This window comes from Ambystoma mexicanum, chromosome 5p (genome assembly GCF_040938575.1).
Source record: "Ambystoma mexicanum isolate Mex_15411 chromosome 5p, UKY_AmexF1_1, whole genome shotgun sequence".
NCBI lineage: Eukaryota > Metazoa > Chordata > Amphibia > Caudata > Ambystomatidae > Ambystoma > Ambystoma mexicanum.
The window spans coordinates 390,002,100-390,030,086 of NC_090930.1; positions in this window are offsets into that span (position 1 = coordinate 390,002,100).

The following is a 27,987-nucleotide window of genomic DNA, read 5'->3' on the forward strand; positions in this document are numbered from 1 at the left end:
TTTGTTTTGTGCTTTTGTGTGAGCAAGGATACTGTTGTTTCCATTTGCTATGAATGTGTCAGTGGTTTGTGCACTTGATTTGATAGCTATGGACAAACACAGTTTGCCCCTCCCAGACACACATTCTCAGGGTGTTGTCCTGGACAAGGTGTATTAGCCCTGAATCATCATTGAAGGGCACCAGGGATGTGGCTTCAATGTGTGTGCTTCATAGGGGCTGCTATTCAGGGGAAGTAGGTTTGCACACCATGATTGCATGCCTCCTGTGGCTCGACTGGTATGCCATGCTGTATGGCAACATTGTGCAGGACATGCAATGCCACAATGATCTTGCATGCTACTGGTGAGGCATTTAGCAATACGCTGCCAGAGTGGTCAATGGAGCAGAAGCTTGACTTGGCACCCCAAACGTGTGGTCCACTATGCCCCTTGTGGCTATGTGTAATGCTTTGTACCTTACCTAAGCTGGGGTGGCTGAATTCCTGAAAGGAGTGAGCAGGAATGGTGAGAGGCACTTTCCCGTTCAAATGTGGAACTGGTTGTTAGCATTGATTGTCATGGGTTGTAATTCTGTGTGTCAAGTGACTGCTGGCATGTGCATGATAGTTGATGCTCTCCAGTGAGCTCGTTTTTGCGAAAGGTTCCCAGAGCTAGGGCCTGGTACAGTGGGGAATGGCATTAATAGAAGCTATCATGTGTGCTTTTGGAGAAATTTGCAGTACATGTGCACAGTCACTCAGGAGGGCTTTAGCACAATATGCATACAATCAATGACTTCCAGTACCCGTGGAAACTGTTCTATGGCATAAAACACCCGGTACACTCTCTTGCTTGCCTGCAATGTGATTGACATAAATATGTGCATACTCACACCGCAATTGTGTGGCCTGCAATATGCCCCCAACTATAGCAGATATGTGTTGGACTGAGCCTGTAGCCGAAACACGTAGGGCTGTCAGCACCTTCTCCAGGGGTGTGGGTGCAGAGGAGCAGATGGTGGGTGATGCAAGGTCTTCCTCCCACCCCCTGACCCGGTCTAGGATGACATGTGGAGGGAATCTGCACCTTGCATACACCATCGTAATCTGGAATCCCAAAACGCATTGTGTGTGGATGTTAAATCCTGTCCCTCACCGTCCCCATCCTCATCCTCCTTCTTCTTCCATTAACATGTACGATTATTGCCACTACAGCGGGATTCATCCTGGGAGTGCTACTTTGCCATGGAGTGCATTTATATGTATCCTTTGGGGTTTGTACATTGTGTTACATATCATGTGGTAGTGAGATCACAAGGTTTGAATGTGCCTTTTGGCTCCTGGAAGTTGCAGTTAGTAAACCATGAATTGGGTTATGCCTGCGCTTGACTGGGTGTGCTTGTTTTTTAAGTGGCATGTCCCTCAACACGCCCTCATTATTCCTTGTTCTTCCACATGTTATGCAAGGAATGGGCAATATGCATGTCCTGCCCCCTATTTGTTCCTTTGCGCAGGCTCTTCTCACACTTTGCGCAGTGTGTCATGCAAAGTGTTCAGCACCACGCAAAGTAGGTAAGGACCTGCGCAAAGTGAGTGCAGACCCATGCAAAGACCGATCAATGAATGAACAACATTCACTTTTCCGGCGCTAAGTGCTTTTATGGCGCACATACTTTTCTATGAATTAGGCCCCTAGTCTATGAATGCTGGGCCTATGAATAGAATAGTCTATGATTAGAAATCCAAAACTGAAATGAGACTGAGGTCCAAGTACTGATTGCTTGTGCGACATTTAAGACCATAAATATAGACTTCTCAAGACCAGGTTTAGCGAATGTCTTGCTGCACCCTTCCTCGTCGTCATTGGAGAATTGCTTCACCCTGTCATCTAAGGCTTTCGACTATTGAAAGGACACACTTCTGAAGCCATGTGCAACTTCTTTCTGTTGATTCACCACATACTGCTAACTCGGGGTAATGTACCCCAAGCCCTGCTTGCCTTCATTAAAGACCGCCATATCCTTAGTCTACTCAAGAACGAACGGCTGCATGCCCAGTCACTGGACCATTGAACTGAACACTTGAGAGCAAGTCAAAGGAGCTTTTCCTTTTCAAGCACCATCAGAGACTGATGCACCAATCAGATTCAGATATTGACTTATGTTTCAGGGTAACCAAAACGAACCCATATTGCAAGCTTGAATAGCTCTTTTCCAAGTGTGTCTACACTACTGTACGATCGCTACTATACTTAGTATGTACACACGCACACTTTCCCTTGCCAGAACTACCAAACCGACGCACCCTTTTCTATGACTTACACTGACTTCTTATTGGAAGCACTACACTCATTCATAAACATAAAGGATTCACTAACTCTCCTGAGTAGTTCCACCCTTAGATGAAAACTGTTCAAATGTAACGGTTAATTCTTCAGAAGAATTAAATTGCTATGGCTCAACGACAGTTACAACTACAGAGTCTCCATTTTAACTCCAGGTAAATTCTGGGAAGAACAACACCCTTCTCCTCCATTGAATCACCTTTTTCCTGACCTGGATCCTCAGCTGCTTTGCTCCATCATGGAGGTGGAGGCTCATATTCAGACTTAAAGGCATATTGATGAGGATGTTCTTAGCTTTCTCTGACCCTTTTGATTCTCTTGCAAGTGATTGGATGCAGCTGCACGTGGTTTGCATTAATTTGGTTGTGATTATACACCGTTTTGGATGGAGCAAACATTCTTAATTGCTACCAGAAATGTTCTATCATTGTTCAAACGAATGCAGTATTTTGCACATGCAGTATTTTTAGCTTGCAGTAGCCAGTACCACATGAAGTTTTCAAAAATAATTGAGCAAAAGGGTTCCTCTTTTTTTAGGGGCCTGGGTGATTGAGGAAGTGAACACATATAATAGAGCAACAATGTCACCACCAGCTACCCACCTTCCCCAGACAGTCAGTCTCTTGTAATCAAAGTTCATATTTCGTATATTTAGTTGTAAATTATAGGAACCACACAAAATATGAGCAAAGCGCATTGTGTCACGGTAATGCACGCCCTTGCGTTTTCTATAAGTTTATTTGGTACACTTTTAGAAATAATAGTTTAGTCACATTGTGTCGGTGATGCATGTACATGTTTTTACTTTTAGAGAATAGAGCAACAATACTCTATTTATCAATGGATGCTCATCCTGTGCTAGCAGTGCTGAAAGAACAGGAAATTGAATTTTGCTACCTAATCCATTGTTAATGACCTAACTCCAAGAGTACACTTAATCTTCCTTATAATTTCCTGTCTGTTGAAAACACTTTAAGCCGCGGAAAGAACAATGCCTTCAAGACTCAATTATCCTGCATGTCATCTCTAATTATTTGATGTATTGAACACTCACATAAGCAAACATTTAACCTTCACTTGGTTGGGAGAAACAAAAACAGTGTTGTTCAAACAAAAGTGAGCATGCGCAAAACTAGCAAATATGTACAGGTATAGCAGTATTTTCAGGGGCACACGTTGCTTTCTTTATAGCAATTTATAGATGGAGACGCAATAGATATTAAGGAAGATGGTCTGCACATGTTTTAAAGCCTGTTTTGAGTTGCAGTGATGGGACACGGAATGCATGCTATTGATCACATTCACAAAACACTGCAAGGCTCATGCTTTTCAGTGGTGTAACGTGATTGAAAGGCGTAAAAGACTTGAGCAAGGCGTTAACTCCTTTCAATCACGCCACGCAACATGTTCATTCATTTGTATGATGGAGAAGATGGGCAGAAGGCAACTTGTGTTTCTGCCCTCTCCTTCCTCTCCGACAATTCGCTCTGGCATGGATTTTCATGCGGGTGGAAATGCTTTAGATCAAAGCTGTCAAAATAAAAGGCGGATGCAGTACTTAAGCAAAGAACAGCTGTCATTTTTGTTTATAACCATATTTGTTTATATGTTTGCAAACATGTTGCTATGTCTATTTTCACAAATGTTGCCCAATGCAGAACACTCTTGGTGCTAAAGTAGAAGGGAAGTCCCAAGGTAAATAAAGAGTGGAAGTCATGATTTAGGTGAACAAGCAACTTTTCAAGCCTTATGAAAATTAAGATGATGATTCATGGAATTATGTGCGCCGAAAAACGGGCTTTGTGCGCCATTCTGCCCGCAAATCCCTTTTTCACAAATGGGGATTTGTGAGCAGAATGGCGCTCACAAATCCCCATTGCGCACATAATTCCACGAATCATCCCCTAAAAGTGGTGTGCGTCTGTGTGCAGTTAGGCAGTGGATTTTGTTTTACCTGCACAGCAGTTCTTATTGACTATTTCCGAGAGTTCTATACCTGGGCCTGAAGCTGGTTCTCCCTGAAGATTCAAAACCCTTCAGTCTGTGTTAAGCGCACACAGTCTGCGCAGAAAACACACGGTATGTGGCTGTGTGCAGTTAGGCAGTGGATTTTGTTTTACCTGCACAGCAGTTCTTATTGACTATTTCCGAGAGTTCTATACCTGGGCCTGAAGCTGGTTCTCCCTGAAGATTCAAAACCCTTCAGTCTGTGTAAAGCGCACACAGTCTGCGCAGTAAACATACGGTATGTGGCTGTGTGCAGTTAGGCAGTGGATTTTGTTTTACCTGCACAGCAATTCTCACAGAATATTTCCTCCATTTCTATACCTGAACCTGAAGCTGGTTCTCCCTGAAGATTTAAAATCCTTCAGTCTTTGTGGAGCGCATACAGTGTGCAGCAGTGTGCAGTTAGGCAGCTTGGCAGTGGCAGCCAATGGCAGCTGATAATATTTTCTATTGCAGTATGTCCGAAAGGCGATCTAAGTGAAACATGCAGTCGACAGGCAGCTGAAAGGTATCTACTATCTATTATTACTATCTATTTCCGGCCCTGATATCCATTGTGGACAAAGCAGAACCCCCAAGTAAGTGGTCATCTTAAAACCTATTCATTCCTGTAAGTTGATATCACTAAGACTCTGCCAGTAGCAATCTGGTGCCACGTGTTGGTGCTGTTATGCTGACTCGCAACAAACAGAAAACGAGATCTAATCTGCGTCAAAACCTGCACTGGCAAGGCCAAACATACAAGGCGGATAAATGCAGTGTGAAAATTACTGACTATTTTGGTCGAGAAGCATGGCCTGAAGTCCAAATAATTACACCATCTCATGTACCTATTGAAATTTCGGTGCAACATTTAGCAAGCTTCGATAATAATAGTTAGTTGCTAGCACTATGCTATTCTTTAAGAAAGAAAGAAACAGGGTTAAGAAGTCTACAGGCCAGGTGCCAATTGCTGTGAACAGTGGAGTCCATAATAGCACCAAAGACCAAGCCACAGTGCCCGAGTCAACAAACATTCGCCTCTCAACCACAACAGTCCTCTTTGCTGATACATCAGTCGCTGATCAGTCGCTGATTGAACTGTGTCTGATTGTAGCTCAGCGCACCATGAACATGTGCACCTAGGAACCCTCCAATATGCAGTGAAGATCTTGCTGAAGTTGTGTGGGAGGATATTCGAGGAAGTTGGGACCCAGAGAGCCCTGCTAGAAAAGCTGGAGAATAGAAGGCCAAAACGACTAACTAATGCGGATGATCTAGCTGTGCGGGTGTTGTTTGAACAAAGTGGTCTGGTTTACCCTAGAGAAGTAATAAAGGTGGTTGATAATGGGAGTGAAGACCCGCCAAAGGCAATCAAGGAAGAAGGATGCGATGCTGTCCTGCAAGTAAAGGCGTAGACCAAAAAAGTTGGCGGTACTTAAGGCCAAATCTACCGCCAAGCTAAAGGTCCCAGCTGAAGCTGTCCAGGGATCCTTGATATTATCTGACCAAGTGATAAACAGCATCTCTAAAACTAAAAGAGACAGTTAAAAAAGCAAAAAATAAATTGAATAGAGCGGGGAAGAAATCAGGAATGCTGATAAGTTAGATTATTCCAGGGCCAGCAACGAGGTGAAACGCTCCTCCCCTAGAATCAGCAGACTTCGAGGTCAACAGTGGCAGAGATTTGTCCATGTCATCAAGTCATGAGAAGAGTTTGGTGGTTATGGTGCAATTATCCCCCGCAGGAAACAATGACATGATGGGGATTGTTGCGGGCAGGTTTTCCTAACCATCTTAAGTAAAACCTTGTGTCCCGAATACCTCCATCAGACCTCTGGAAAGACTTTACAATAAAACCCCTGTTCCAAGATAAAGAAGAAAAAATGAAGTGCCTAGCTGCAGATTCTTCATATTATACCACAACCTAGGGTGCTTCTATCGGGGGACTTTACGTGGAACTGCATGATGAGAGTAGAGGGGTGTTCACATTGGCTCACTGCTACACTAGCTCAGCAGTTGACCTGATATTATCAAATATGCAAAGTTTTCTGTGGATCGGCTATGTGATTGCTGTTGCCACACCTCTGAGTGTTTCTAAGTGTATTCAACTGTCTAAAGGGAAGGGGAACAAAAGCACTGTTTACTCCCCGGTCTCCAATAGAATTCCCAAAGGTGAATCTAGGGCAAATTCCTATTAAGTGATGAAAAGTAAGTTGCACTCCTTAAAGGGGGCGTTGGGCTGTGGCTGGCTTAATGAATTCCTGCCTGAAAATGAGCAGTCTGTTCCTTGATTAATGCAACCTTTGACCTGGAACCCGCAGGGTTTTCGCCATTTTGTAAAAAAGCAGGCAGGCCACAACTAGTTTGACTAAGACGTTATTATTTGCAAAAAATGCTGGTTAACCGATGCAGTGATTATGGATAGTCACACAATTATTGAATCTATGGCAAATAGAGGAAACTGGGTCGCCTGGTGGGGGCCTGACAATTGGGGTTATTGAGCTTGCGGTAAACATTAAAATAAATAATGTAAACCTTCTTGCAGTTGAGCTTAAAGTCCCTACCCATGACGGTCCTTGCGATTAATTAGCGGTTAACTTCTACGACTACCCCCAGTTGCGGCCAGTAGTAGTAACGTACAAGAAGCACTTTCCTCAGTTATTGCAGAATGCTTTCAGGTGTATTAGGCTGTAGGATGAATATTGTTGGGGATTTTAATGCACATTGTGTTGACAAACAGGAAATACACTTCACACACTGGGTCTCATCACAAGTTGTGATGGTACCGCTATTACCACTGCATTTAAGTGCTGGCGCTATTATGAGTTGGGCGGTAAGTTGGAGTTTTACCTCCAGCAAAAAGCTAGAGGTAAACATTTCCACTTAGCGCCCGTTTTTTAGCCGTTTTCGGCACTATTACTGCCGGCCCAATTGCAGCCGGTGCAATCACAGCCGGCGGTAAAAGTGCCCTCCTATGGACCCAATGGGGAAAGGACAACAACCGTCCAACCGCTACTCATTATCCGGCGCGAATAGTGCCTGTCCGAGTAGCGGTAACACTATTTGCACTGACGGTATCCCAGTGGTGTTACCAACGGGATACCACCAGACTTGTGATGAGGCCCACTGTGTTTTGTCATTGAGCACTATAAGGCAGAGTGCCCATAATAGAGCTGGACAGAGTTGGTTGAAAATCATGAAAATATGGGGCTTATGTGTAATTCACTGTGTAAAACTAAAACATTTAGACAAACATGCGTTACAGCCTTATTGAGGGTGAGGTTTTGAAATAACCCCAGCACAGTTTCATCAGCGGGTTTTTAGAAGTTTGTTTGCCCCGATGAAGGCCTAGATAAACGGAGGGATGGTTAATTCAAAACCACACCCTCAATAAGGCCAAAACACACGTTTGTCAACATTTCTCTGTTTTACACAGTGCATTAAGTTAACTAATGCAGATCTGATATGGAACACACAATAGCTCACCAGTTGTTTGAATTGTATGTCTTTGCTGATATAATTTGGCTAAAGGGAAACATCTAAGATTACTCTGAATATTGCATGGGGTCAGATGAAAGGAAGTTCAGACCCACGTCTGTCTAATGGATAAGTGCATTTCTTGACAGCTTTTTGTTTACAATATATCTGTTGCCAGTATATTGAGTCACTTCTACTAACCCCGTAACAAATAATCTGTGAAGAGAATTCCACCCCCAGTGGACGAGGGACTGTTATTGGTCTATTTGTACTTGTATCAAGTTTTATATAATAAAATATTTATTTTTCTATATTTAAATTTAGAATACAGGCATATTCTGTTGTTCAAAAGATCTTGGGTATGTCCCTGCAGGAGGAACATGGTTTGAATGATTTGAGACTGAATATGATCAAGGATGAAAGTTGTATGGTCAGAGTCACGGAAGCCACACGTGTCTCCTACTTTTTCTAGATGTAAATCCCGGTAGCGGGAGACATTAGTCCGGACACCACCTTTTTCAGGAGGAGCATTTCCAACCACTTCCAGCTCCTCCCCAGTTTGTGTACGAAGTGCCTGTCAGTGTTGCTTCCGAGCAGTATTTTGAGAGTGAATGCCTTAATTGGAGCTGCGAATGTGCTACTGGTGTGACAAAAATGTCTTAAAAAGGTCTGTCTTCAGACACTCGATTTATAAGCACTATGAATGTCTTTCATTGAGGTTCTGTAAACACACGAATTGGGAAACAGTTTTGGCTTGTGCATATGCATTAGGCATTTGCCAGGCACTTCAATGTATGCCCAGGAATTCACACCATTTTGCAGCTGCTAAAATTCATGGCCAGTTAATACCACTACAACAGTGCCTACCAAATGCCTTTCCCATGATTACACAAAAGCCAAATCTGTTGGCATTGACAATGTTTGTTCTATTTGACACCATCTCTACCTGCACATCCTTTGTCCTTGTTCCTCTTTTGCTCTCTTTATCTCTACACTTTTTGTCCTACTTTATCTTTACCTACCCTCTATTGCAAAAATGCTCTATTTCAATAAGGAGACAGAAGTCCTGTTCTGTATTGTGTTTTCATTCTAGCATTTTATAAATTGGTACATTCCTTGAATTGAACGAACAAGCCTAAATGAACTACAATCTTCCAAATGGAATGAGCATGTTGCTATGTGTGCTACCCATTGTTTTTGTTTTGTTTTGTTTGTTTGTTTTATTCATATTTATATAGAGCGCAACAGCCGGAGGACATCGTGGCACTTGTTACAGTACAAAGCTTAGTTACTTAATTACAAGGTCATTAGCAATATATGTACTGGTTGCAATATAGTTACATAGTTGTTATTAGTATATATACAGGTTACAATACAGTTATATTACATGTGTGTTATATTACAATATACATGGCAGAAGTGGAGGAGGCAGTCCCCCACTTGCTAGTTGAGGAGAGTGTCCTTGAGGTTGTTGCGGAAGACAGAGATGGAAATTTCAGCTCTAAGGGTGGCAGGGAGTGAGTTCCAGAGTTTTGGTGCAATATAGGAGAAGCCTAGACCTCCCGCTGTGGCTCTCTTTATGCGTGGTATGTGTAGCTGGTTGGTGTACTGAGCTCCGGTGGGGCGAGTGGATGTGGTCTTTGATATTGCTTCAGATAGGTATGGTGAGGATTTTCAGAATAATATGGTCTTTGACCTGGAGCCACTGGGCTTCACGTCTGGCGTGGGATATATGGTCTCTTCTAGGGATGCTCATGGCGGCTCTGAGGGCATTGTTTTGTGTGGTTTGCAGTCTGTGAATGTTTTTGGTGGAGGTTCCAGCTAGGAGGGCGTTGTAATAATCGAATTTGGCTCCTATTGTTGCTCTAGCTATGGCCAAACGGTTGGGGGTGGATAAGTAGGGTTTAATGGCATTGATGAGTTTGGTGCTGAACGCTGATGCAGAGGCTATGGCGCTGACTTGTTTGTTCATCGATAGATTTGCATCAATGTGAACACCTAGAGTCTTGACAGAGGATGATACAGAGATGGTTGAGATGTCTATGTTGAAGTTGTTGTATTGGGGGCTTAGTTTCGGTAATGTCTTTGTCTGGCCCAGGATGAGAATTTCAGTCTTGTCCCCATTAAGACAGAGGCCATTGATTGCCATCCAAGCTTGGATAGTAGCATAGATGTTGTGAAGGGCCGTGGCGTCTGGTGATAGAGTCCAGATAGGGGTAAAAGTACTTGAGCGCCGTCTGCATAGTTTGTATATGCAACACCCATGGAGTCAAGTAAGTTGAAGAGGGGTTTTGTGAAGAGGTTATAGAGGGTGGGGGCTGTACAAGATCCTTGGGGGACACCGCAGTTTATAGTGGTAGGATCTGCGTTAGCTGTGTCAGAGTAGACCTTCATAGCTCTTCCTACAAGGAAGGAAGTGATCCAGGATGCTGCTTGATTAGAGAAATGGGCTGCATGGGTGAGGTGGCTGGTGAGTGTTTGGTGATCTACCAGGTCAAAAGCAGCTGATAGATCGAGAAGGAGGAGCAAGGCAGGTTTGCCTTTGTCCATGATCTGTGAGATTTGATTTTTTAAGTCTAATAAGGCAGATTCTGTTCCATGCCCGAGACGGAAGCCAGATTGGGCCTCATCACGAGTCTGGCGGTAACCCTTAAATGCAGTGGTAGCGCTATTACCGCCGCATTTAAGGGTCCGCTAGATCATTGCTTTGGCGGATTTCCCCCCAGCTCTGAACGGTGGGGTAATCCACTGCAAAATTGCCGATTTTCAGCGCGATTACCACCGGCGGGAAATCCGCCGGCGGTAATATCGCAAATTTTCCCCATTGGGCCCAATGGGGAATGGGCAATAACCCTTCCGCCAAACCCGTGATCCGGTGCTAATAACTTGTGATGAGGCCCGTTGTCTTTTGCCTATTATGGCGTTAGCTTCTATGTATGATTGCATCTGGATGTGAGCTGCTTTGTCCAGGATTTTTAGGAGGGACGGACTGTCGTTATCAGCCTGTAGTTGTTGGGTTGCGCTGGGTCAAGTGTGGCCTTTTTTAGAAGTGGCCGCAACCAGGCTTCCTTGAGATTATTTGGGACAGTTCCTGTTTGGAAAGATGCGTTAATGAAGGCAGTAATCAGGGGTGCTAGGTCATTGGCGCCTTCCTTGATGATTCTGGGAGGGCAAATATCTGCTTTGCAGAGGGATGGTTTGAGGTTTTTGATGAGATTAAGGACCTCAGGTTCAGTGACATCTCTAAAGGCGAATTGAGCGTAATTGAGATTACTACACTTGTCTTTTGTAGGGTGGTTGTTTTTTTGGTTAGGGGGGCTTTGCATTGTTTTTGGATTTTGTTCTGGAGGAGTTTTATTTTGGTTGAGCATGGCGGACTGAATGCTGGCACACCAGGCTTTGTCTTTAGTTATCTCGTCAGCGGTAGCCGGAGGAGTGACTAATTCATTAAAGATTGGGAATAGCTCCTTAGCTTGGGAGATGGCCTTTGAGATCCTATCATTGAAGGAGTTGGATTCTTCTGCTAAAATGGCTTTTTTTATATTGGAGGGCTATTTGTTTGAAGAGGCTCTTATTTAGATCACTTGGATCCGTTTGCCAGTTTTTAAGCGACTGACGCTTTTGAGCTTGGACGGTTTGGAGTTATTTCGAGAACCAAGAGTTGCAGTGAAATTATTTTTTTCCTTCTTGCTTTCAAGTGGGGCTATAAAGTTTATGGCATTGTTGAGAGTATCATTGAAGATAGCTGATAGTATATTTGGGTCCTGAGAGAAAGGTGATGTTCGGCAGGGGCTTTTAAGGTGGGGACACAAGTTGTCTGCATTGAGTTTTTCAGAACTTATTATTGTGGCAGGTGGTGTGTGGGTGAGAGTTTTAGGTTTAGGGTTGGTGGGATGAGGAATTCGATGCATGTGTGGTCCGTCCATGGAAGGGCGGTGTTTGAGGTAATGTTGGATGCACAGTTGTGATCCATGACCCAGTCAAGGGTGCGGCCTTTGGAGTGAGTGGGGGTGAGGACTCCTTGGGAGAAACCTAAGTCTGTGAGTTCTTTAGCTAGGGTTGCGGCAGATTTACCCTTAGGAACATTGTATTGTAAGCGATATTCAATCAACACTACAGCTAAGTCAATGCCTAGTCTGGGATGCTGAGGAAAACCCTTAATGATGTATTTTTATGTCCAGTTCAGTACTCTGGATGACAACCCTTGTATAACACCCCCCTCTTAGAATCCCCCTGACCCCACTGAGCCAAGAAGTAGGTTTGTTTTGCAAATTTAAAAGGTTTATTTGGACAATTCAACAATATATATCTATCACACTTTATAAATAAATTGATAACTGATATCACACTTCACAATATGACCGTGATCAACAATGGATAATGTTACGGGGGTACACTGATTTGGTTACTTACGAGTAGTGTAGAGGAGGAGGTAGCTGAAAATGCTTGATGGTTTCAAGGAAATGCAAGGTGGAATAAAATGCAGTACAGAAATAACTTGTTATGATTTTAGCAAAAGGTAATATGATCACTTTTTCTTTTGACAATTCACTCCCCCCCTATGCAATACAAGAAATGAAAGGAGAACACACAGTCTTCAAGAATCCCAACAAATCATACTTTATAATGCAATACGCAGTTCCAGTTCCCCCAGCAAGCTTAGAGAAAACAGGGATGAGTTTTAAACACAGGCAAATTACTTTAATGTGGTTTGCAAGGAAGTGAAAAGGTGCTAAATTTGCTTTTAATTCCCTCTAGAGGTTCAGGGTGAGTGAGAGATGCTTGTTGGTATTAGTTCAGGCTCACTTTAGCAATGCTCTATGAGTTATTACCAGGTTGCAAACGGATTTTAACAAAGGAAAGAATGGAGCTGCTATTTTGACAAGTGGAGAAATTGAGCCAAAATCGCGAATCGCGGTAAAGCCTAGAATCACAGCTTTAAAATGAAAGTTGCATTTCGTTCCTAGCCCAAACGGTTCCAGAGATACGGACGATTTAATAACGGTAGATTTTCAGATTTAAAGTAAAACTCAAAATGTGTTTGTTTCATTCAATGCGTTCATTTACATTTGCTAGTTTCAACAGTTAAACATTTATTATAAGTAACATGGTTTGCTTCATTCAATGCGCTAAGTTACTGGCATTCCTTTCATGCATTCAATATTCAATATAAGTGACATAGTTTGCTTCATTCAATGCATTGGGTTATTTTGGCTTACTTCAGTCAGTTCGGCATTTAATATAAGTAATGTAGTTTGCTTCATTCAATCCGCTAAATTACTTTTGCTTACTTCATTCAGTTTGGTCTTCAAATATAAGTAATGCAGTCTGCTCCATTCAATTGACCATTACTTCTTGTTCGGTCCCCTTGGAGCACCCTGGGTATTTTAAGTGTCCTTGACACTTACCCTATATCAGTGGCTACTTCTTCCTTCGTCCTTCTTTCTTCTTCACACACTCACCAGCTATTATGCAGAGGCTAGGCTTTGTCTTCCTGCAGTGCCTGCTGCCTGTCTACCCCGTTTCGGGACCTACAGTCAGTGTTCACCATCCAGTGGGATTCCAGGGTCTTTTTGTAGCATACTGGCATCTCCGCTTCTCTTCCCGCACGGCTTCCTCTCTGGTCATTCTGCTCTCCAGGTTTCCCCGGTCTCTCTGATGGCTGCTAGTGACTCCACCTTTTATGCAACTGTGGTTGTCTAACAGGTTGTGGGTGCGAGTCAAGGTTTTGCTTTACTCGGATTTAAAGTAAAACTCAAAATGACAGGTGACAGCTTGCAGCTTCAGAATTGACAGGTGACAGTTGTGCAGCTTTACATATGACAGATGACACGATTTCTAGGAGGCTTTTCTAATTAGGTTACAATAGTTTGTATTAGATTATTTTAACTAAGAGATTGGGTTCTGCACAGTTCTGGCAGATACTCACTCCTAATTTTGAAATGAATGGGCATCTTCACGGATCTGGTCAACTGTACTGGACTGGGCGGTTCTGCTCACAGCGTCTGGGTCAGCTCTGCTCTGCTGGTCTAGCCTCTCTGGATACGGCGGGTCAATCAGGCACCGGTTCTGCTCACAGCGGTCTGGGTCTGGTCTGCGGTTCCGGCAACAGTTCTTGGCAAAGAATTCAAACAGCTCGCCCGGAATAGTTTGGTTAGGTTTGCTGGATTCTGAAGGCCTGCTGAGAATACTTTTGCTTGCAGTGGGCCTTCTAGGTTCAAAGTTCTGTAGTCTATGTTTAGCTTGGAAGTCTAAGTGTTGGATCGCTGGATGTGAAGTCGTCGGTCAGCATGCTCCGCAGCAAATGGAATTGAATGTCTCTACCTGTCCCAGCAGTCTCTTTTTATGTGTTTTGGAAGTGGGTGTGTGTGTGGCATAACTGAGCCTGCCCCTCTCTACTTGTCATTGGCCCAATTCTCTCCTCTCCCATGATTGGGGGAATTGGGTTGTGATTCAGAGTGATGAGATCTGTTTATGGGTCAGAGGATCCTCCTCTGGTCAATTTGCCCACAAATCTATATTTGATTCAAATACATATTTCCCGGGTACACAAGTGGTTGACATTACATACACACATCATATATTACTAAAGATAGTCCCTGTCCCGACTCTGGCGTTTCTAGGAGCTTGCATTCAAAAATAGCAACTTATTTTCGATTTTAGTGGGTTGTGCAATATGGGATTTTCATCAAAAATTATACAAAGGTACATTTCCCTTCCACATATATCCCAGTAACTTTCCATGTCTCTAGCTTAAACACATTGTCTACAATATTCATAATTAGCGGGGTTTTGCCCCAGAACATGGTACAAATTGGAGTTTGGACTCAAATCGTGAGGGCATTTTTCAAACTAAGACTCCCAAAGTTGTACATTCCTGTCCTTTGGTTACAATAAGTTATCACAATTTCTATAAAATATATATTTGTTGCAATTCAACTCCCCAAGTGTGTAGGTCCGTCTCTCCTTGCTGGCAGAGGGCTGTTGACAGGAAACACTCAAAATTAACATACCCATTCAACAGAAAGAGCCTTTTGTGTGGGCTCCAGCAGGCTGCCTGGAAGTCTCTCCTCAATCAATCAACAGGGTCATGTGATATCCTGCCTCCTGGTGTGGGAATCTCTGAGGTGTTAAGAGTTCTCAGCCTCTTGGACTCTGGGAACAGCAGGTGGCTAAGATTTTCAATTAACCAACAAGCTTTGAAGTCCCTGCCCTTCTTGCAACTCCTAAATACAGTTTCCCTGTCAGAGTTTAGACCGCTAGCGCCACCTTGGGGAATTTGTCGGTACTGCATCCATTTTTGAGTTGTCTTGATTTACTGCATTGCAATAGAGTGGTCTTTTGCTTGATAGTATAGGGCCCTTGCTTAACATTGTTTTGATGGCATCCTTACAGTAGAGTGGTGATGTGGAACCCCCCACAAGAAGGTTGTATCTTTGGAGTGGTCTCCTGCCAACTGCGCAGTTCTCCTATTCTGGCGTGAATGTGGGCGGTGATAGCTCATCCCCACATTCACCCAGTCTATTGATTTAGTTTGTTCTGGGATAGAATAATGGGCGGCAACAGCTCATCCCCACATCTACCCAGTCTATTGATTCAACATGGGTCAAAACCCTTGACAGTATCCTAAATTTAAGTCTCCTAATAGAAGGATTTTGGAGGACTTTTTAATGTTGTTGCTGAGTCGATGGGGGAGGTGCTCTTGGAAGTCAGCTGGAGGTCCGGGAGGTCTGTATAGGATGTGGATGCAGGGCTAGTGCGATGGCTGGGCAGGAGGCATCATTGAGCCCAGGATTCAGTGATGCAAAGTAAGTCCAGATTAAGTGTGGATAGTGGCTCATTTATCTCGAGGGCATGTGCATGTAGGGAGCGTACGTTCAGTAGTGCACATTTAAGAGGTGGGTGTTGTGTGCCTTTGATATTTGTGTTTGTATTAGTATGGGGTGAAGTGTGCTTGTTGTGGTGTGTGGTAGTGAGGGGCTTAGTGTGAAGTAGTGTAGAGGCATGTTAGGGTGGTGGGGGGAAAGGGGCAGTGGCTATGCTCATCTTAGTATGGGGTAGTGGTGCAGTGCGGGTGCCTAATCTGGTGTTTCTAGTCGTGATGGGTGTGGGTGAGCAGAGTAAATACCTAGGAAGTGATTGATTTCTGAGTTTAGCTAGGTGGCCAAGACTGTGTGATGTTGTAGTCTGGTGCTGCGGCATGTGAATTTAGTGCCGGGCGCTGGGTGAGGTGTGCAGGGAATATGTGGGGAGGCGTACAGGCCATTATAGAGAGGGCTATAAGGATGGCTGTTAGGCTGGCTGAGCGGAGTGTGGCAGGGAGATGTGGGAGAGTGAAACTATGCTATGATTGGGAGGTGCACTCTTGGGTATCATGAAAGTGGAGAGTGGCTGTGTGTGTGTGTGTGCAGCTGGGGTGTGCCACTGGTATGTGACACAAATGACAGCGGGATTGTGCGACTAGTGCTAGGTAGTTCAGAGGCAGGTCACAAGTGGGTCACAATTCAACAAAATACAATGCCTAAATTCGATTTTCTAAGTGGGGCAGTCAGAGGCTAAATGGTGGCAGGGCATAATAGGTAGCAGTTCAACAAAATACAATGCCTAAATTCGATTTTCTAAGCGGGGCAGGCAGAGGCTAAATGGTGGTAGGGCATAATAGGTAGCAGTTCAACAAAATACAATGCCTAAATTCAATTTTCTAAGTGCGGCAGGCAGAGGCTAAATGGTGGCAGGGCATAATAGGTAGAATTTGGCTGCACAAGAGGATACATTACAAGCGGATACGCAATACTGGTAAATGTGCTAAATAGTATAGTGAGATATTATATATCAACAATAGACCAGGTGATATCAAGCAATTGTCCAAAGTCAGTGAAAAGCAGAGGCACCCACGAGGTGTATCGCATGAAGGGATTAGGTGGAAAGGTTAGGTTCTGGGGAGGTGTGGGCAAGCTGCAGGGTCAGGGCAGGCTTACCAGAAAATGGGCAGAGTCCTTGGCCCAGGCCTCAGGTGCCTCCGGACAGGCTCCAGACATTAAAAGTTCCTTGTGATGAGGATCCTTGGATGAGGGGTCCGGCGTTTGCCTGCCGGCACCTGATTGGCCTTCTGTAGTTGCAGTTGGCCAATGGGGGCTCTCCTGGATGTCATGTGGTCACCTTCTTGGCAAGGAGGAGGTTGGTGGCCATGTTGAAGCAGGAACACCTTGTGTGTTCCAATGGAGGCACAGAAAAAACGCTTGAAATGCGCTTTTTAGCTTGTTTTTAAAATAAAAATATAATTTACACTGTTCATGTGTAATTATGGGGCTAGGAGGAGCACTTTTCAGTGGGTGGGATTTTTTAGTCCAGGGGGCTAAAATTGGGCAGGGAGCCTACCTTAGGGTGGATTCACTCTGGTGGAGGGCTATCCCACTGCTCCTGCAGTGTTGAGGGCTCCTGCACCTCGGTGGTCCTATGAAATAATGCTGGTACAGGATCCAGACAGGAAAAGTTCCTTGTGATGAGGATGCTGGGATGAGGGGTTTGGCGTTTGCCTGCCGGCGCCTGATTGGCCATCTGTAGTTGCAGTTGGCCAATGGGGGCTCTCCTGGATGTCATGTGGTCGCTACTCAGTCAGTGTTCTGTTCTTCTCTACTCAGGAATTCACATGCCTCTCTGTTCCCTTACCCATGTTTCTCTTTTCTCTTTTTTTCTCCTTTTTGAACTAGTTATAATATTCCATTACACATCAATCTCCCCTCTATCAATCACAATTTCGGACACACCTGTCAGCTATCGTGCAGGTGAACCAGTATTGAACGTTTTCTAAACTTGTTATTCTTTCCTTCTGCCAGACTCTTTAACCCCCTATCCACTCCTTCCTTTTCTCCGCTGTGCCTTCCTTTTTTGCTCTTATCTGTACCAACCTTTTTTCAATTTTTATTTATTAAAATGATATGGTTTAATACATCAACCTTTCATCTTTCATTAGCGTCATAACATAGCTCCTGATGAGTTTTCATTGAAACTAGGTCAATGTTTCTAGTAGACATGAAAGTCTTACTAATAACATGCAGATGGGTTTCAGCTCCTTCCAGGTTCTTTTTATTTCAAGTTTCGGAGCTTTCCATGATGTTGTTCCAGAAGTTCACAATTGTGTAGATCCTTTTGTTATCGTTTTGCAAGAGAATTTAGGGCCATCTGACTTCAAGGGACAGCTGTGTCTGGTATTTAAGAAACATTACTTCAATTGATTTCTTTTTCCAGTCAATGCCGGGCATAACATAAGTCGGTAGCTTGTTCAGGGCTCTCTTGTCAAATCGCCATGGGAGATGAAGTTGATATTGGGCTTTTAGATCATTTGTAGCAATCCAGTCATTAAACGCAATTATCTTTTTTGCTTTTTGCGGGCGGTTCATTAGCATATCCATCGATATATTTGCTGCTTCTCGTTTGGCATCTACGTGTGTTTTCCATAAAGCCAATGGTTGTACGCTGCTACCGCTGGGTCTGAACCCGAGAATGTCAAGTGCTGGAACGTTTAGCTCACTGATTATTTTCCGGTAGAGATCAAGTTGTTTCCATGTTATAGTTGAGGCCAGAGATTGGAGGGCGAGTTCAAAACAGATGCTAAGCATTGAGAATGAAGGTGGTAGGGCTAGTGCTTTCCTCCAGAAGATGCCCTCCAGCTGTTGCCATATTGTGTCTTCCATATTAATCATAGTCTCGCCATCATAGGCTAATATGCAACAATGTTCTCTCTATAGAAGTTTATCAGCGGTGTCAGTGAGAATTTCCAGAATCTCTGGTGGAGTATTCGGGCTTGGCAAGCAAGTGACAGGGCTTTTACTTTTAGATGCTGGTTCCATTCTTTCTCCACTGGTGATTGATTTAGCCACACGCCAAGATATTTCACAGTTTTTACTTGCTGGAGTTTTTGATTCCTGAAGAAAAAGGAAAAATCTGTTACCTTTTGCTTCGTTTGTCGCGAGAGGGACATAATTTTCGTATTTTGAGCGTTTCTTTCCATTTGATCATTGGTCATATATTTTTCTGATTTGTTCGGTGCAATCTGGAGGCCTCTTGGTGTTTTTGCTAACAAGACATTATCGTTGCCATACATCATACATGGTATGGGGATTGTATTCATTTTTGGGGGGTTCATTGTGGGGGTGTAGTTGTATTCCTAGTAATCCACTGTGAGCAGGTTGAAATGAGTGGCTGCCAAAGGGTAGCCCTGTTTGAGACCATTCCAGGTCCTTATATGATCCATTAGTAAACCTTCCTTGGACATTCTGATCTGGATTGAGGTGTTTGCATACAGTACCTTAATCGGTTCGAGTATGGCAAAGGGACATCCGCACAAGCTTAACTTTTTCCATACAACGTTTCTGTTCACCATATCAAACAATGATTTTATGTCTACAAATGCAGCGTATATCAGTGTTCTGGATTTAATGGCTTCCTGCTTTAATAGATTCAGCAAGAAGAGATTGATATTCATTCCGATGTATTTGACGAATCCAGTTTGTCTTACCGCATATCGTTTTTCTTTCACTGCCCAACTACTTAAGTTGTCAAAAATCAATTTTGCAAATATCTTCCCAAGGGGGTCCAATAACACAATAGGGCAATGATTTTGCGGGTCTTTTGAGAGGCCCTGCTTGTAAATAGGAATCAGAATTGCTTGCTGCCACGTAGTCGGGATGTTATTGGTCTTCTGAATTAGTTCAAAGATGTTACTGCATATCTTTCCCCTTTCTTAGGGTTTGTTTCGATCATCTCGTTAGAAAGGCCATCAGGAACTGGTGCTCTTGAGGAATTTAGCTTCTGTATTGCATTCTGGATATCGCTTGTCTCCAAATCGAATTTCCAATTTTGTACATTATCCAGATAGTGAGCTTCATCTTGCAGGGGCCTTGCTTTGTAGAGATCTGTAAAGTGCCCAGTCCAGCTTGCCTCTGGGCAAGCTGTGATCAGTGATCATAGGGTCTCTTGTCAAGGATTGGCAAGATAGAAGAGACCATAGCTGTCTTGTGTTTTGATTTTTCAATGATTGTAGCATCTTTTCAGTGTCGTCTTGTTGGAAGATCCTTTTGTGTGTTTTTATCCAGTTCTTGTATCGTTATTTAGCCAGTCTGATCAGATTGAATTTGTCTGTAGGGTTCTGCAATTTTATCGCTTTTAAGGATCTCCGTAGTTCTTTCTTTTTCTCCACCACCTTTGAATTATAGGCATGGATGTGATATGTTTGAGTTGTATCTTTGACTTGAAAGGCAAGTGTAACCAAGCGTAGTTCAATTTCTGGAAGTCTTCAAGTCTGGAATTTCGAAAAAAAAAAGGTTTCGGAAGTTTCCCAAGTGTATTTTGCTTTATTCTAAGCCTATTGGATCCAGTGTTGGTTTCCGGTGGTGGTAGAATAATTTCTTCATTACTTGGGTTGCAAGCTGACCAAGATCTTATCAAAATGAAGTGATCACTATTCTCCGATTTCAGATTATGGCTTGTATTGATTTTCTTGTGAATTCTTTTGGCCATGAATATGTAGTTAATAATTGCTGTTGTCAAGCCACAAACCCAGGTCGGGTTTGGGCGGCTGGCGTTTGCATCCATGTAGTCTGATTGGAGTAGATCTCTATTTGCTGTTTCTTTATTCCACTGTCTCACTCACGGGGAGGTCATATTAACTTCAAAGATGTGCCCATAGATGTCATATAGGTGCAAATGTAGGTCACTGCAGATAATGAAGTCTATACCGGGGTAATTCACAGCTGCTAGATCTATTACTGTGAATACTGAATCTATAAAGGTTTCATCTGCAATGGCGATAGGGTTGCAATAGATGTTCATTAATCCCCATATCTCATTATCGCGTAGGCCGGTGCTTGAAATTTTATGCAGAGGGTTTGTTTGACCTTGTTTAAGTGTAGTTAGTTAAGCCCATGGGTGCAGGTTTTTAGATTCCAATATTTCCATGTTCTTGCCAGTTTTAATCATAGTCAAGAGGCCTTTTGGTCTCTTTATTGCTGGGTTCATTAAGATTGTGTATCCGTCACACACTGGTTGTTCACATAGCCAGGATTCTTGGATAAAGATGAGCTGGAAATTTGCAAGGTCTTGATTAGTTGCTCAAAATAGGTGGCCATGCCCTCTTGTGTTCCATGAGCATAGCGAGAATTTGGAAGTCCCCGGATTGATTATTTGTTACTGCTGGCCACAGGAATTATCGCGCTTTCACGACCATTGTATGTTTGAGAGTGAAATGAGTGGCTTCTTTCATCTGAATTTCGCCGTCTGGAATCCTCTTGTGAACTATTATGTTGAGTTGATCTTTCTACTTCATGGGACTGATCTGGTTTGTCATAATCAGAGTTCAAGGTCGAAATATCATCAAACGATAACTCTATCCCAGAAGCCTATTGCGAGTGTTTGTCATCATATTGATCAATAATAATCATTGAGCATTGGCTCATTTGCATTTGCTCTCCTTCAGAGTTATCGATCTCATCGTCCATGTAAGTGGACATATTCATCAGATCTTCTTGATGCAAAGTCTCGTTGGTCGGAGGCACATTTGTTGGGGGAACTATATATTGCTTCTCGATCTACCCATTGGTTTGTAAAGCATTGAATAGGGTGGCTGTAGTATTCTTTCTGGTGATCGCTTCTCATTGCAAGGGTTGCTGATGAGGAGTATATCTTATTTGGTTTAATTCTTGTCTCATCTTTATTGGTATAGTGAGGTTTTGAAGGAATGCCAGAGAACCGTTTTGTCTTTTTTTTTGGGTGATCCGTGGATTTTTGTTTGCATTCTCTGGGCCAGATTTATTACTTTTTTAATTACTTTTGTTGAAGATCCTGTAAGTTACGGGTCTTCGTTTACAGTGTTTGATTTCTTGTTATGATCTTTATTACTTGCGTCATTTGTTGGCTGTTTACTCCTAATCATTTGGGCTGTTATTTCTTCTTCATTTAAATCAATGAGATTGACAACCATGGCCACTATATCAGTTGAAGGGTTCAATGTTATTGCTTGGTTGACCTCCTTCATTGGGCTTAGAAGTTTAATTTTGTGATGAGACACTTGGATTGGGCGACTGATTCCTTGGTTATTATTTGCCGCTGTCACTCTTGGATTGTGGAGGTGTCTGTTGTCAGCAGACATCATTGTGATGAGGGCATTAGTCAGGTCTGTTTTTTCTGCTCTATCGATTCTCACTAGTCTTGTTTGCCACATGAGGCAGGCTTGCACTTGTACATCAAGACGTTCTTGTATTGTATTCGTCATGGCTTCTGAGTACATTTGTTTTGAGTGAATTAGTGCCAGGAGAGTGGCTTGGTCTTTATCAACCTCTACAAGCACTTCTTGCATTTTCATGAATGTGATGAGCGATTGTGAGGTAGTTGGAATGAGCATATTCTGCAGATCTAGCATTGAAGTTGGTATGGAGGCCATTTCTTGATAAAGTCCAGGTTTGCATCTGCATTTGTTTCCTGGATAGTCAGTAGCTTGTGCACGAGGTCCTACCTCATCGACCCGAGTCTCCTGTATATGTTCTCCTTGCTGGGGGTACTTGTATACGAATGTCTGTGCAAGTGCTGTATGGTCTCTTGCTCACTGGAATAGGAGCGAGTTTCTCTAGGAGAGCCCAAAGAGCGAACATGCTCGGTGTGTTGCATCTTTCCGAAGACTTCTTTTTGTTTTTTGTGATTCTGCATCAAATTCTCAATTTCTGCAATATCAAGCGATAGTCTAGCAGTTCTTTTATTTTGCGGGAGATTGTTTCTTTGGGTTTGTGTTTGAGGGGATCTTCGGCTCTTATAAAGAGATTGCCATTGTTGCTTAACCAACTTGGCTTTGTCTTTTTGGGATAAGTCTGTTGTGGGTATTTCCAAAGTACTTCACTGTATCTGTTGACTATATAGGAGTTTCTCCTCAATTTTGGCAACATTCAATCCAAGCGTTGGCTGTTGTACAAGGAGTGGCACATCAATGTTGAAGCAAACTGCGTCGAGTGTTGCCCTGTGGTTGAATCATAAGGTGTAGAGCATTGAGACTGGATGGAGTTCAATGGTTCATTGGTATGAGATTCTGATAATGGCATCTCGTCTGGAAGCTGTTCTTTCGTTTGTTTTGTACTTGACAGCGTTTCAAATAAACACAAGGTTCCGGTGAGCAGATGCACTTTTCCCAATGGAGTTTTGCTTTGCACTCCCTTGGGCGGCTTGCTTGAGGCGTCTGTTTTTGGTGTTGTCAAGCTATTTGAGCTTTCTTTTAGTGCAAGGATTTGCTCGCTAACTGGAATTTGGGTCAAGGGATGTGGCCGTCCATTCTGTTGTCGGTTGTTTGGTGTTAAGTTCACTAGGTCATCCAGACACTGCCTTAGTGAGTGATCGAGTTCAGGATCATATTTGTCATGTTTTAATAGATTTAATGCCGAAGCGACTGGTGTATACAATGTTTTTGTGTGCAGCCGTGTGAATATTTACTTTCCTATTTTCAGATCTTGTAGGGGTCTATGAGGTTGAAACAGAGAAACTGGTCGATGGAACAATTTTTTGTCGTTCACTGTAGGTGTCACTAGAGGGATTCATTTGGTTCCATGGTGTATCGCTCGCTGTTGTGTTATTTTGTGTCAGTCCCTTCGTGCCCTTTAATATCATGTTTCCAGCCTCTGTTGTTATTTTTAGAGTGAAAGGAGTGAAGGGGGTCTTGAAATTTCCATCAGGTAAGTTCACATCAACGTAATGCTTATGGTGGGAGAATCACCCACAGTCCGCGCAGGCAGTCACGCACAGGATCAGGGTGCCGGATCTGCCAGGCAGACCGAACCGCACTCCAGACGACGAAGGAAAGCAGTGTCCACGAATTGCTGCTATTTGTTGATACCTCAACTGCTGTAGTAGTCCAAGGTTTGCAAGTTATCAAACTATGGGTTTAAGCAACACTAAATCCCATTGTAGACGTGTATTATATGCCAAATAACACTGAGACACAGCCTTCGTTGTGCTGAATGAACCCAGCGGTGTGTCTTATTCTCTGACCAATCTTTTATTGTATTGTTGTCCACATTGTCATGACTTCCTACCAAATCTCTCCCTTTCTTCTACAGTCCACTACAAAGTCGCAAGCTCATATAATGTTTAAAGATCGAGAAAATACCATACAGGAGAGAAAAAAATTCCATGAAAAATGTTTAATTAAAAACATATGCTTTTTCTACTATGGCATATGTTTAATTAGAAACATGTTTTTTCTACTATAGACTTGATTATAGCGGTTTACAGATGGTGTTGACCAAACCGAATCCTAAGTGCTTGTGAATAGATGGGAATCATCAGTGCCTTGTCTTTTATCTCACATTTGTTCCACACTACTCCTGGTAGCCTTGTGAAGGTACGCCCCTTTACGCTGACACCAGAATAAATTCAACCCGCTAGGGGAAAAGGACCAGTAAACTCTTGCAAAGATAACAAGTGTATATTTCACGAAAAAGGAAAAGCGCCAACAAATAACTCTGCTCGTGTGGAACCTTCTGGCAAAAAGTGTACAAGCAGAATCTTAAAAGGAAACAAAGCATCATAGGTGATGTCAGTATATACAATGAAAACCCATATGGCTGGTTGGTGTGACCCTATACTTGGTTGGTCTGCTCCAAAGGGGATGCCAAGTCATTGGTCCTAGCCCAGTCCGTCCGTCTTCCATCATGTGGGTTCCGCTGGGCTCATCAACTCCAAAGAACCAAGGCCAAAGAAGCAATTAGCTACATTTGTGAACAGTGCTATCATTATACAGTGCACCTGGCATGCTCAAAGACTGGCACAATGGGAGTCTTGAGGTCACACTAACCCATACATACTTCACTCACTCCTGATCGCCCCATCTGCTCCCAAGGCTTCCACTCTCATTTTTGACCTATAATGTATCCCTCCCTGTACCTCGCATTACAAACCATGTCATTATGAAATAAAGGTGGGATGACCATACTCTCAGATCTTTATGGTTGATTGGTTTATGGTCGGAGCTCTGGGGTAAACTGGTACCTTGGAATTCAGGGGTCTCGGAACTAGCAGTTGTAGGGGCCATAACTCATAGTTAGCTAGGCGGGGGTTGGATGCCTGCTTTGGCCTGTTTGTGATAACACATACACCAAGGCACACAGTCCTGTCTCATGGCCTTGCAAGGCACATTCTTTGTAGAACATACATATTTGCAACAATCTTAGAGCAAAGAAGGGGTTCTGTGGAAGTTGGCGGCGCAAGCCTCTCCCATCAGCCCTTGGTCCTGACCAGATTTCCAATTCAGGCTTGCGGCCTGTGTATAATAAACTAAATACTGCATGGCCATGCAGGCCCTGTGCCTTGACTATGGCGTCTAGCATCTATAAAAATGGCGTTTGCTTGCTTGAATGCACTGTCTAACATGTGTAAATCACATGCAATATTATGATCGTGTGGGGACATTTAGGATGCCCCCTCTCCCTGTGTCTATTATAGTCCATTTGATGGGGCTAGTCTCACCTTAAAGCGCCTAGGACAGTGGGATGGGCTTGCCCCTTCCCAACATTTCCCACTTTTGTTACTTCACTTCTACAGTAACAAACTTCCCCCATGCATGCACTCGTTCTCCCTTCTCACCACCTCCACATATTGTGGGAACCCCTTTTCTGGTATCCAGTCCCTGCACACGGACCGTAGACTCTCCCTGACCACTTGTATCCCTCAGGTGTGCATGTCATATAAATACATCCCCCATTGCCTGCCAGATCCACCCATACTACCTTATATTTCTCAGGGTCAGGGGATGGAACAATAATGGTGTGATACAAGCAGTCTACTTCGTCTCAATAGGGGATGGGGACCATGTGAGTGATAGGATGGTCAGTCTGTATTTGACTATCTTTTGCATTGCGAGGTACCGTTGAAATCCCAATTGACACCATCATCATTGTGCTACTATTCATTGCTTTTGCACAACACCGAAGGCTCATTTGATAGGTGCAGTAGATGACCAAGATGAACACAATTATGGGCACTAACATCTTCATGATGGCACCAAACCCCCACCCCTTGCCCCCTGTGAGTGTCTCTGTGCCCCCCACCCCTTTCCCTCCGTGAGTGTCTCCAAGCACCCCATCCCTTGCCGCCTGTGAGTGTCTCCAAGCACCCCCCACCACTTGCCTCTCATGAGTGTCTCTGTGCCCCCCAGCCCTTGCGCCCCGTGAGTGTCTCCGTGCCACTCGCCATCCCTTGGCCCATGAGTGTCTCCTTGCCAACACCACCCTTTGCCCCCCTGTGAGTGTCTATGTGCCCCTCCAACCCCTTGCCCCTGTCAGTGTCTCTGTGCCCCCACTTCTTGCCCCCGTAACTGTCTAAGCACCTCCACCCTTGCCCCTCATGAGTGTCTCCAAGCACCCCCCACCTCTTGCTCCCTGAGTGCCCCTAAGCACCCTCCACCCCTTTCCCCAGTGAATGTCTCCAACACCCTCCACCCCTTGCCCCTGTGAGTGTCTCCATGCCCCCTACCACTTGCCCTCCGTGAGTGTCTCCAAGCACCCCCCACCCCTTGCCCCCCGTGAGTGTCTCCAAGCACCCTCCCCAACCCTTGCTCTCCCTGATTTTCTCTGTGCCCCCACCCCTAGCTCCTGTGTGTCTCGGTGCCCCCATCCCATGCCCTCTGTGAGTGCCTCCTTGCTCCCCCACCCTTTGCCCCGCGTGAGTGTCTCTAAGCACCCCCACCCCTTTCCCGGTGAGTGTCTCCAAGCACCCCTTACCCCTTGCCCCTGTGAGTGTCTCTGTGAACCCTTTGTCCTCTGTGAGTGTCTCCAAGCAACCCCCCACCCCTTGCCCCCAGTGAGTGTCTCTGTTAGGAAGAATTTTATGCAGTACCCTTTGGGAACACTACACACAATTAAGACTACAAGTCACAGTACAAATTCACCTTTGGTAGAAGCCTGTACTACACAGTAAAGTGGTAGCGATGGCTGATCAGTCAGACATATTTCAAGAGTAAATGAGCAGTATCAATAGTTACACAAAGGACAGTGTTAGGGAGAATTCTCTGTTAAGGCTAATTTCCCAAACCTAGTGAGTCCCCCAGCAGCTTTGCTGGATTTAAGGGGTTTATTTTTTTCTCCTGCTAAGAGTGAGACTCTTTTTCTCCCACTCTTAGGCATGATTTGAGAATGTCCTTTGACTATGTAATGTGTTTTATGTGCTATGGGGTCTTTTACTCCATAGGGCTTCATGTCCTTTTGGTAAGTGTGTTACACAGCACCCATACCCTGGGACTGACTACTGTCTCCCAGGGCATGTAAAGTCACCATTGGCTTAACTAGTCTTAAATTGTGAACAGAACCAGTACAAACCATCATATTGTGGAAGTACTGGTAGTGGTAATTCGATTGCCCCTGGGTCTGTTTTACAAGGGGGCACTGTCCAGTCCCCCCTTGTCGAGTATTGGCTGGTGGCATGGATACCACGCAAAATATTCCACCGGAATATTTCCTATGGGATTTTCCCATTCATTTTAAACGCACCACTTTTTGGTGCAATGTTAAAGATACAGCCGGGTTAGTTATTTAATATTTATTCCCCGGTTGGGTCTTTCTGCCAGGACTCAGTTTTAAAATGGCGTTTGTGTTCGCATCTGAAACTCTAACCCAAGTCGAGCCCTTTGTTCCACTTTTTGGCGGGCATCTCCACAGAAGCCCTCCAAATGGTGCCACTCTGTCTGGGGTCAACAGGATGTGTGGGAGGGGGATTAGGCACCCTGGACTGAGTTGCCTTGGCAACTCAAGTCACACTCTTGTGTGATTGGCCCAGTGGTGAGCCGCCCGGCTCACCACTTAGCATGTTTGAGTGACAGCAAGGCTGATGAATGGGGGTTTTGCTGCATAAAAGCAGGGCTTTGGGGACTGGAACTTCAGAAGTCGCCACAGGACCTAAAGAATCAGAAGAGGAGAGAAGCTGAGCCATCTACATCGACGACACCACCGGTGGAGCCCTGCTGTACGAAACTCACCACTTTCCCGACGACAGAGGAGATCTTCTTCCAGGAGAGTCTTCTTCCATTTGAGCTGGTGGGACCAACCAGTTTGCCTTTTTCACCTCCTTGAATCGTCCCGTGGTCGAATCACCCATGCCAAACACCCCGGCTGCCGGATAGCCACGCTTCACCACTACCGCGAAAAAAAGGGTAGTACCTTTTAACTGGAA